This window comes from Miniopterus natalensis, chromosome 20, assembly GCF_054644295.1.
Source record: "Miniopterus natalensis isolate mMinNat1 chromosome 20, mMinNat1.hap1, whole genome shotgun sequence".
NCBI classification, from domain to species: domain Eukaryota; kingdom Metazoa; phylum Chordata; class Mammalia; order Chiroptera; family Miniopteridae; genus Miniopterus; species Miniopterus natalensis.
The window spans coordinates 25,102,779-25,113,536 of NC_142100.1; positions in this window are offsets into that span (position 1 = coordinate 25,102,779).

Genomic DNA, 10,758 nt, shown 5'->3' on the forward strand with positions numbered 1-10,758 from the left:
CCTCCCTGATTTTCCACCAATGCCAGCTTCCATCGTGGGCCAAATGAGATTTTAGGATAACAGCAGACCCTCCAGGTCCCCAGGAAAACCTGAGGGTGCCGCCAACCTAGCGCCTCCAGCCCCTTCTCTTTTCAGTCCTTCCAAACAAGAACTTTCCTATGCAGAGTCCAGGGAAGCCGAGCCAGTTTTCTATTTTTGCTATTAAATTTAGACCTTTCATCCTGACCATGAGATATTTCTGGATTCTGCACGAGTATTCAGCAAATGCCAGTTTTCAAGATGCTCTCCCATCTGGGGCCACACTGCCCACTGTATCTCATTCTTTTAAAGCTGAGAAAAATGACCCAGACGCAGGAGCAAATTCGGAAGTGGGTTATTCTGTTATCCATTAATTGTCATTTAATGCCTTAGCCATCTAGGTCACTTGGAGATGAGAGGAACTAAATTTAAATGGAAACCTGAATTGGGTTGTGCAGATAGCCTACATTGTCTGCTCTTGGCAATTGAATCTTGCGGGGCTGTAGTAGCAGAATGAGCTTTCCTAAACAGTATAAAAAATAATATGTGCCACATTCGACTGAGTGGGTGACAATTCAATGCGTGCCCCGTGCTATGTTTCTGTCAAATAGTTTTTTTAATGGGTTTTGGGAGAGTCATGGGCAATGTAGAGAGTCAAGTCATATGCAGTTTATATTAATTCCCCAGTTATGGGTTGAAAAATAATAACCATAGCATCACTTACGGATGCTTCCTGGGCTTCATTCCCCTGCTTCTAAAACAGTTTGCGTCGCCTGGAGTTTCCCAGGTTGGAATCAGAAGCTGCTCCTGGGTAAAGGTCTGAAGTCTTCAGAGGAGAGTATACGGCTTGTCCTCAAGGGGGCAGCAGAGAGCGGCGCTCCTTCTAAAGTAGAAGGAAGATGCTAAGAGGACTGGGACAGGGTCACAGGTTCATTCCAGAGCACCCCTAAGAAGGGGAAGTACCCCGAGAAGGCCAACAGGCTTCCACTGTGGCCAATGCTTTCCTTGTTCCAGGACTGACATGGAAGCATTAATGTCATTGGACCTGAAGGGACCAGGCAGCCTGGGATGGGCCATGGACAGATTTCAAGTGATTCTCTGAAGCTCTGTCACTGCATAAGAGCCCAGAGAGCCCGGCCAGTGTGGCTCAGCAGTTGAGCATCGACCTAGGACCCAGGGGGTGGCAGTTCTATTCCTGGTCAGGGCACATGCCCAAGTTGTGGGCTCGATCCCCAGCAGGGGACGTGCAGGAGGCAGCCGATCAATGATGTTTCTATCTCTCTCTCTCCCTCTCCCTTCCTCTTTCTGAAATCAATAAAGACATATTTTTTTAAAAAAAGAGCCCCGGGACTTGGCATTCCCCCAGGAGGTGTGCGCGAAGGCCAGATGCCCAGTAACGACAGGACTGGGGCTCAGAGTTGGATTTCAGCTGATTATAAAATCATCTACTTCCTCTTGCAGATCTGAGTTGTCGCCTGAAACGGAGAACCTCTGTCTCAGTCCACATCCTGGCAGGAGAGAGATGGCACGCTCTGGGCAACTGAGGAGAGCCTAATAAAGGGCTGTTTGTGACGGTGTGGGCAAGGCTTAGGGAAACCAACAAGGGACCAACGACAGCCATCGCTGCCCTGAGCTGAGGCAGCCAAAGAGAGCAGGCACGAGGAGCCGGGCCACAGAGCAGCTGCGTGGAGAAGGCTGCCCAGGAGGAGCCCTTGGACGTAGCCAGCCTTGGCCGCCCTCTGCCCTCCCTCTGGTCTCCTGGCTGGCTCCCCATCAGCTAAACCCAACGGGGCGCCAAAGGGAAGGCAACCCCTTGAGGCCACCCATGCGGCGGGCCTCCCAGGGGAGAAAATGGCAGAATGGGAACGTGGAAGGGCAGAGTGAAGGAATTATACATTGATTCATCTATTGAGTTATACATCAAAATGATAGGCAGGGAGGCCTTGTGAGGTCAACGGACCCACCCCTGCGTCTCCAAGCTGCCCTGACTCCGGAGCCGAAGTCCCTGGCATCGCATGGAGTGGCGCCTGGTTTCATTCTGCACACGGCCACACCCACAGCATCTCATTGAATATTCCCAACGAGGCTGCAAGGACAATATTGGGGTTTTTTCCCATTTTATAATTAAGGAAATTGAGGCCTGGAGAGTTGATAGAGGGCCCAGAGTCACACAGCTGGCAGCTGGCTGAGTCAACGGCCGGATCCCAAAGCCATTTCCATCAACCTACCAACCTGGCTGGAAACGGGCTCAGCAGAGGCTGGAGGAAGGACCAGAACAGGCCACTGAGGCTGGAGGCAGAGGGTTTTCTGTGGGGAGGGCCCGTGTTCACACGCTGCCCGGCTTTCTCTGCCCGAGGGGGCTCTGCCAGGGAAGCTCTTCTCTTCCCCGGGTAGGGCGGATGGTTGGACTCCAAGCACTTACCCCGGAATCAAAGGCTGGGACATGGGGAGAAAACGCTTGGCCAGTGATGGGAAAAAAGTGTATTTTCGTTTCAGATGCCTTTCAAGTTCCCTCTTTCCCAGCTGAGCGTTGGTGTATTTATAGAATTCAGGGGGGTGTTTAAGGGTGATCAGCAGCGGGGCTGTGCTCGGGCCATCAGGAAGCTCCAGGTCACGCAGGCAAAGGGGGGAGGGGAGGGGACAAGAACAGGCCAGGAGCAGCGGGGTGCAAACCAGCCTTCTGCGCGTCTCCTTCCCGGGCCGAAGGTGTCACGTCAAGGTCTAGGGGAGAGCTACAGGCGCAATCCCAGAATCAAAGGCATGGGTGAGGGGTGGAGGGCTAAAGGAACCGGGGTGCAAACCTGCGGCGGACCCTGATGCGGGCGTGAAAGGAGACGAAGTGCAGATGCGTGTTACAGCAGGGGAGGACCTTGAAAACTTCATGCGGAGGGGAATGAGCCAGGCAGAAGCGGGCATCCGTTTAATGGTTCTGAACATTTTTTTTAAACGAAGTAGAATTTCCCTAGATGGTTTGATCAGTGGTTAGAGCGTCGGCCCACAGACTGAAGGGTCCCGGGTCCGACCCCAGGCCCCAGTCAGGGTGCATGTGGGAGGCAACCAATCGATGTGTCTCTCACATGGATGTTTCTCTCTGTCTCTCTCTCTCCCCCTTCCACTCTCTGTGAAAAAGCAATGGAAAAAATATCCTCGGGTGAGGGGTTAAAAAAAAAAAAAGGTCATTGCCAACAAATAAAAATTTTTTTTTTCTTTTTTTCTCAAGTTTACTTGAGCAGAAATTGATACAGCCGGGCAGCCCAAACCGGAGGGGCTTAGGAGTGCACTCCTAACAGGAGCCACGGGAGAAACAGAAAAGTGTGGACGCAAAGGAAAGTGATGATTTGATTGGATACAGCGAGAAGCCTCGTTGGCTGTTGTGATTGGTTGTCCTTTGGGTTTTGATTTCCTGACCTTGAGACGTTTACAGGCTTGGCTTTTGGTTTGCTGCTGGGGCACCCGAGCTCCTTGTTTAAATTAACAGTATGTACCAAGAGCGCAAAAGTGACAGCCACCGGGCCCCCTAGAGAGCGGGAGGCCCAGAACCAGCCCTGGTCATTTCCATCGCATCCGACTGGTGAGAGCAAGTCATCCGTCCCACCCAGGTCCAAGGAAAGGAGAAGGAGCCCCTACCTCTCGGTCAGGGAGCGTGGGCCACGTGCATTCCAGGAACGAAGCCTGCTAAATTTGCAGACAATCTACCACGACTGTTTTGCAAAAGTTTTATTTTGGTTTAATAAACGTGCATGTGCATTCGCCGGGTCACATGATAAACATTTCTTGCTGTGACTGACACACAGTCAAAAAGTTTGAAAAACACATTCCTCCCACATTCCTTTTTAAAGTTTTTTCATAGCACTTAGTGCCCTCTGAAGTTATATCTGTATGTCCCTCGTTAGAATATAAACATCCTAAGGCCTGTCTTGTTCACTGCTGTATCCCCAGCACCTCTCAGGGCCTGGCACTTAATACGTACTTAATAAACATATGTTGTTGTTGAATAGATAGTAACAGCGGCCGTTTATTTTGTGCTGAGCACTTAAATGCATTATCTCACTTAATTTGTTCAACACGTATTTGAGCACCTACTATGTGCCAGGCACTATTCTAGGCGCTAGGGATACAACAGTGAGCAGAAGAGACAATAACCCCTGCCCTCATGGGGTTCACATTTCACTATGACATTAGGATAGTATGGAGTAGATTTGTTACTGTTTTGACAAATAAGGAAACAGAGTCAGAGAGGTCAGGCAACTCACCCAAGGTCACACAGCTAATAAATTCATCCTGACACCTGGCTCTTCTCCACTCCGCTGCCGACGCTGGGTTTTGCCCGGCGATGGGCCTAAGTGGTGGTTACAGATCTCAGTTCCTGCAATTGCTTCCCTGAAGGTTCAAACTTGTCTTTCTGGGAATCAGACACAGGGTGGTGGGAAGGGGCGAGTTCTGTGACCTCAGAGTCCCTGCCCCTCGCCCCCCACCCCCCACTCTGTGACCACGGCTCACACCTGGGGTGTTGCAGAGCTGAGCCACAGGTCTCACTCACCCCCACTGTCTTATCGGCATGTGACATCCCCAAGTGGCTGGGGCCTGCAGGCCTGGCAAAGAATGCAGCCCGAACAAAAATAAACCTGCCACATTCCTTGGCAGCCCCCTGCCCCTTCCCGCTCGCCAGCCGTCCATCCTCGGGTGCAGCCTGCCAGGGAAGGCCAAGCGGGGCACAGCGGGCGGAGGAGGCGAATGCTGCTGCTGTCCAACCCCGAGAAAGAGGGGGCGAGGGGGAGCGAGGCAGAGAGAGAGAGAGGGAGAGAGGGGGGAGAGGGGGAGAGAGAGGGAGAGGGAGAGATGGCCTTATATGGGAACAGGCGCAGACAATGTGTGGCAATGGCTTAGAGGGCAGTGGAGGTCAGATACCAGACAGATGGAAGAAATTAACCATGGAACAGAGCGTGTTCCTGGGCCCTGAAAACAGCTCTTGTTTCACGGGGAGTTCGCACAAAGCCTGGGCCCCGTTTCCTTTTTTGCCTACGCTGAGCGAGCGGAGCGTCCTACACTGCACGGCTCTGAGCCGGGCCCTGGCTTGGCCGAGGCCTCGATCCCCTAAAGTAATGTTTGGATGAGTAAAAGTCGTCTTTGCAAAAAAAAAAAAAATAAGGACAAGACTGAGCCTATTTACCCAGAGTTTCCAATATTTTCCTAAAGTACGTAAATTAGTGAAATGGAGAAATACTCCATTTCTCGTTCACTCATTCATTCATCCAACGAATATAGAAACCCGATTATGCACTAGCCGGGGGCTGGGGTGACGGTGCTGATTAATCGTGATGATGATGATGATGAATTTGTTGAATTTCACTCACCTGATAAATATTTCAATTCATAATATATCACTTATCACCTCCCACGTTCTAGTCATTGGCAACAGAGACCATTGTTCTAGAATCATTGAGTCCCTGACCTGCACAGTATATAAGGGGGTTGGGGGGAAATAGAAATGACAGATCTTGAACAAAGGGTCCCACTGGGTCTTCACAGCAGCTTTGAATTAGCTACTGGTACCATCTCCACTTAACACAGGGTTTCTCAACCTCAGCACAATGGATATTTGGGGCTGGCTCATTCGTGTGTGTGTGTGTGTGTGTGTGTGTGTGTGTGTGTGTGTGTCAGGGGAGTGAGGGCTGCTCTGTGCACTGTAGGATATTTAGCAATATCCTTGGCCTCTACCCACTAGATGTCAGTGACAACCAAAAAAGTGTCTCCAGACATTTGTCAAATGTCCCCGGGGGGGGGGGGGAGATAAACTCCCAGCTGGTGGAGAATCGCTGATTCAACACACGACATAGAGGCTCGGGGCCAGTTAAGAAACTCCCCAAAGGTCATCCAAGGGCAAGGAAGCCTCGCACCCTGGCTGTTCCAATTCCAACGCCCCTGGGCCCAATATCTGTTTCCCTGACAACAGATGTCGTGAGTTTGGATGGCTGTAGACTTCATTAACTCGGCCCACAAAATGGAAGTCATCTGTGTTCACGCAGATCCTCCGAGGAGCAGACGCCCAGACTGGCTTAGACTTGCGAAAGATTCCCTGAGGATTTATGTATCCCCTGGGTGGGATAAGGGGGGGCAGCGAGGGGGGGCAGGGGAGTCTTCACACTGTGCTGCTAGCCTGCGAAAGGAGAGGGGGAAGGAAGGACTGTGTAGGAAGAGCCTCGGCGGGCAGAAATTTCAGCCTGGCCCAAGTCACCTGTAAGGGGGCTCCCAGGGGGCTCAGGCGTCGCTGTGAGCAGCCCCCCCGCCCCCGCCCCTGAGTATGGCCTTGGCATGAACTTGGTGGTCCACAGGGGCGGGAGCTCCGGCTGTCAGTCAAGCATGCTCTTCAGAGCAGACTCTCTTGAAGGAGATCTGAGCGGTGCACTCTGGCTGCCACGTCATCAGAGAAGCCTCAGTTTGCTTATCTGTCAGCTGGGTAGAATAAAATAAGAATTTTCAGGTGCTGAGGATCGGAAAGCGCTTCAGGAGCCATGGAGCGGGTGATTGGTTATGGATGCTGAGCAGCCCAGACGTGCAGCGTTGCGTCCTTCCTAGCATTCGGGTCGAAATTCAGGATGTGCTGCGACCAGAGTCGCCTGTGGGTTGTTTGTGTCTATGTGGCCTCGTCAGGTTTCTCGTGCTCCTGAGGCTCTGCTTCCTCATCCGTACACCGTGGCGGGGCCTGTTCTCACTGTGCACTGAGCATAGGAGGAGGACCTTTGGGAACGAGCAGCATACGCCCCTGTTCCTATTTCCCCGCAGATCTCCTGTCCGGGCTCAGACGGTAACAGCAGAACAGCAAAGGACCCTGAGCTGGGAGGCTCAGGCTCCAGAGCGACGTCGGTGCGTCACTGCCCCCTGCTGGTCAGGTGCGGTGGTTCCGGAGAGGACTGGGCCTGGGGAGAGGGCCCCTGTGGGAGGCGACCAGGGGATGGCTCTCTCTCTCTCCCTTCCACGCCCTGAAAATCAATAGAAAAAATACCCTCGTGTGAGGATTAAAATAATAATAATAAAATAAAAGTTCAATCTCCCCTCTTATATCTCAATGACAAAAAGACAACCCGATTCAAAAGCGGGGAAAGGACCTTTTTCGGACATTTTTTCCATTGCTTTTCAGAGAGAGTGGAAGGGAGAGAGAGAAGACACACACACACACACACACACACACACACACGCTGGCATTGAACTGGAGACCCTTCAGTCCCCGGGGCCAAGGCTCTAACCACTGGCCCAAACCAGCTAGGGCGGGAAAGGACTTTTTCTCTAAGAAAATACACAAATGGCCAATGGGCACATAAAAAAATAAAAATAATAAAAAAAGCTCAAGCCCCCATGATGTGCACTCAGGGACAGGCAGGTGGAAACTCGGCGCGACGCTCCCTCTGACCACCAGGGTGGCTCTTCTTTACAAGGTGTAAGATCACAAGTGCCGGGGAAGATGTGGAGAAACTGGAACCCTTGTCCGGCTCGTGGCTGGTGGGAGTGGAACATGACGCAGCTGCTGTGGAAAACCGCTTGGCGGGTCCTCAAAAACGTCAGCGGAGGACCCAGCGATTCCACTCCTAGGCTTTCACTGGAAACAGCTGGAAGCAGGGCCTCCGACACTTGATCCAGAACTCACGGTAGCAGCACCCGTAACAGCCAGAGCTGGGAACGCCCTCCGCGCCGTCAACCGAGGAGCAGGTCTAGGAAATGGGACCTATCCGCACAAAATATTATTCAGCCGTGAAAAGGCATAAAATGCTGATATGGACTAAAATGTGGGGGAATCTCGAAAACATTATACAAAGTGAAAGAAGCCGGTCACAAAAGAACACATAGGATTCCATTTATGCGAAATGCCCAGAATAGTTAAATCCGCAGAGATAGAAAAAAAAAATTTGTGGTTACCAGGGGCTGGTGAATCCATAGCAACCGAAATCAGACTGATGGTTGCCAGGGGCTGCGGGGGAGAGGGAGGGGCTGCCAATGGGCACAGGGATTCCTTTTAAGGTGATGAAATGTTTTGGAACTAGAGAGAGTTGCTGGTTTCGCGACACTGTGAACGTCCTGAGCGCCACTGAATTCCACGCCTTACAGTGGTTACCTTTATGTTCTGCGACTTTCCCCTCAATTTAACCACGTTCAACCCCAAGCCCATCTTTCCTTCCTTCCTGGCTTGATTTCCCTCTGACTTACCTATTGGTTCTCCTGTTTCTTTAGAATATGAGTTCCAAGGGGGAAAGGATTTGGGTCTCTTTTGCTAACTCACATACCCCTCAAAGAGTCCCTGGCACTCAGTAAATACTTGTTAAATAGATGAATTAGGAAGCACGTGGTGATGAGGTTGAGTCTCGGCCCCAGCCCTCCACCCCCGTCTCCAATTCTAATTATTTTAAAAAGTATGTTTATTGATTTCAGAGAGAGGAAAGGAGAGAGAGAGAGAAACAGCAATGATGAGAGTCACTGACCGGCTGCCTCCTGCACGCCCCCTGCCGGGGATCGAGCCTGCAACCCAGGCCTGTGCCCTGACCAGGAATCGAAATGTGATCTCCTGGATCCTAGGTCGATGCTCAACCGCTGAGCCAACCCAGCCGGGCTAATTCTAATTTTTTAAAATTTTTATTTTTATTGATTGATTGATTTTAGAGAGAGAGGAAAAGGGAGAGTGTGTGTGAGAGAGAGAAACATCGATCTGTTGGCCCACTTATTTATGCATTCTTTGGTTCATTCTTGTATGTGCCCTGACCAGAGAGAGCCTGAACCCCAAACCTTGGTGTATCAGGAGGATGCTCTAACCAACTGAGCCACCTGGCCAGGGCTGGTTCTACTTCTAATGGGCTTCGGATCTTCAGCCACTCTGTGGCCCCCAGAGCAATTCATCGGTGTCAGACAGACATGAGCAGAGCAAGGACGACAGGCCAGGGCAGAAAGGCCCGGATGCCCAGCAAGGAGTGAAACTGAAAAAACAAGAACCTTGGCCTCAGGGTAACCTATCCACCCTCCCTCCGCCCCCCAGCATATCATATCTGGTCATGCGGTTTAGGCCCCCAGACCTTTCCTCCCTAAAGATAACACCTAGGCCACAGTTGTATTTCAGCTCCAGGCCCAGAAAAGCAGCAAAACCAGATAAGCGGTGCTGTGGCTGCCTCAGGACCAGCTACATCAACTAATGACCCCCTGCCCCGGCACCAAAGGACCACGACCCTGAAAGAGCGCACCTGGAAAGCCGACTGAGACCCTCCCCTGAGACCTCCCCCAAGATTTCCACCTGCAAGAAAAAGACAAATACGCTCAGGACAAAGGACCTAGTGTGTGCTCCCCGCCCCCCTGGAGTACACAGGCATGATCCCCTTCTCCCCTCCGAGGGGACCCCACGAGACTTGCCACCAGGGGAGCAATGGGCAGCAGCAGCTTGTCCCGGGTTTACCCCCAAACCTGTCCCAAGGCCCCTTCTCTCTCTCCGACTTCTCAGTGAACCAAAGCAGCCCAGCCTAGGCTCTCCTGTTGCTTCTGTGCCCTTCCTTGTTTCACTGCCCCGCGTATATTTTTGCGGCCACCATGGACCCAATACCCTTTGGCTCAGTGCTGTGTAGCCTTTCCTTAAATAAACTCATTTTTTCTTAATTCGCCATCAGAGATGGCTATTTAGCCTGCCCGAACCACCCACCTTAACCTTTCAATCCTGACTCCAGCCACAGCTCCGAGGCCACCTGCTCCCCGAGCCAGGAGGACAGGGCTCCAGCTGTGCGCAGGTGGCCAGGAAGGGCTCAATGACCATTCACGGGACGGCCGCCCTGACGCAGCCCCGTACCGGGCCCTAGGCCGAGCATTCGTTGGCTCATTCGTTCATCCAGTGAGAATGAAATGCTCCACTTTTGCCTGGAGGATCTGAGCCGGCACTCAGCTTGGAGCTTCAGATAAAGGGCTCCTGGCGCCTTCGACATCTTAGCTTTATCGCCTCCGAGGAAGCAGGGCCCCGGGGCCACTTTTAAATCCAGATCCGAAGCTGACCGTTTTATACAAAACCCGCTTTGCTTTGGGCCTGCTCAAATCTGCTTTCATTTAAATTTAATCTAAATCCCGCCATCTCCCAGAATCCTAGGACAATTCTGTCCCTTCGCTTGGGGATGCCCGAGGTTCCTCTGGCCGGGGCTGTCCTTCATCGAGGGGGTCGGAACCTAGCTTTGCTGGGTGGCAGGTTTGTTCCTGGTGGTCTTAGGCTGATTGGCCCAGGTCATGGGTGGACCTCCCGGGGCACAGAGCAGGAGAAAGAGAGGAGCTAGAGGGCCACGCGGGAAATTTCCAGCATAGAAAGAAAGTCCCTTCCCCCCGCCCCAGCAAATCTAATTCCCTGCCATCTACAGACTAGAGTGTTGTGAGGAAGTGGCGGGGGGAGACCTCCATTCACCCAGAGTTCCTACACATCTGGGGCTGAATAAAGGGCTGTAGAAAACGAACCCATCAGTTGCTGAGTGAGGACTGAGGCAATGGAAAGATCCGGGCCCTCTCCTAAGGCACAATGGGAACACTGGGCTTCCTGACATTTGAAGGGCCACCCCTTTGCCCCAAATGAAATGAGTCAAAAAAAGTGAAAGCGAAAAGGGGCAGAGGCAGAATTCCAAAAAACGCCCTCCTCTGAACACCCGCATTGTGCAGGCCTCTGGGGGAGGCCGGCTGGGGCGGGGTCAGCTGCCAGGCCGGCCTGTCGGACTTGACTTCCCTTGTTTCTCTCCAGCC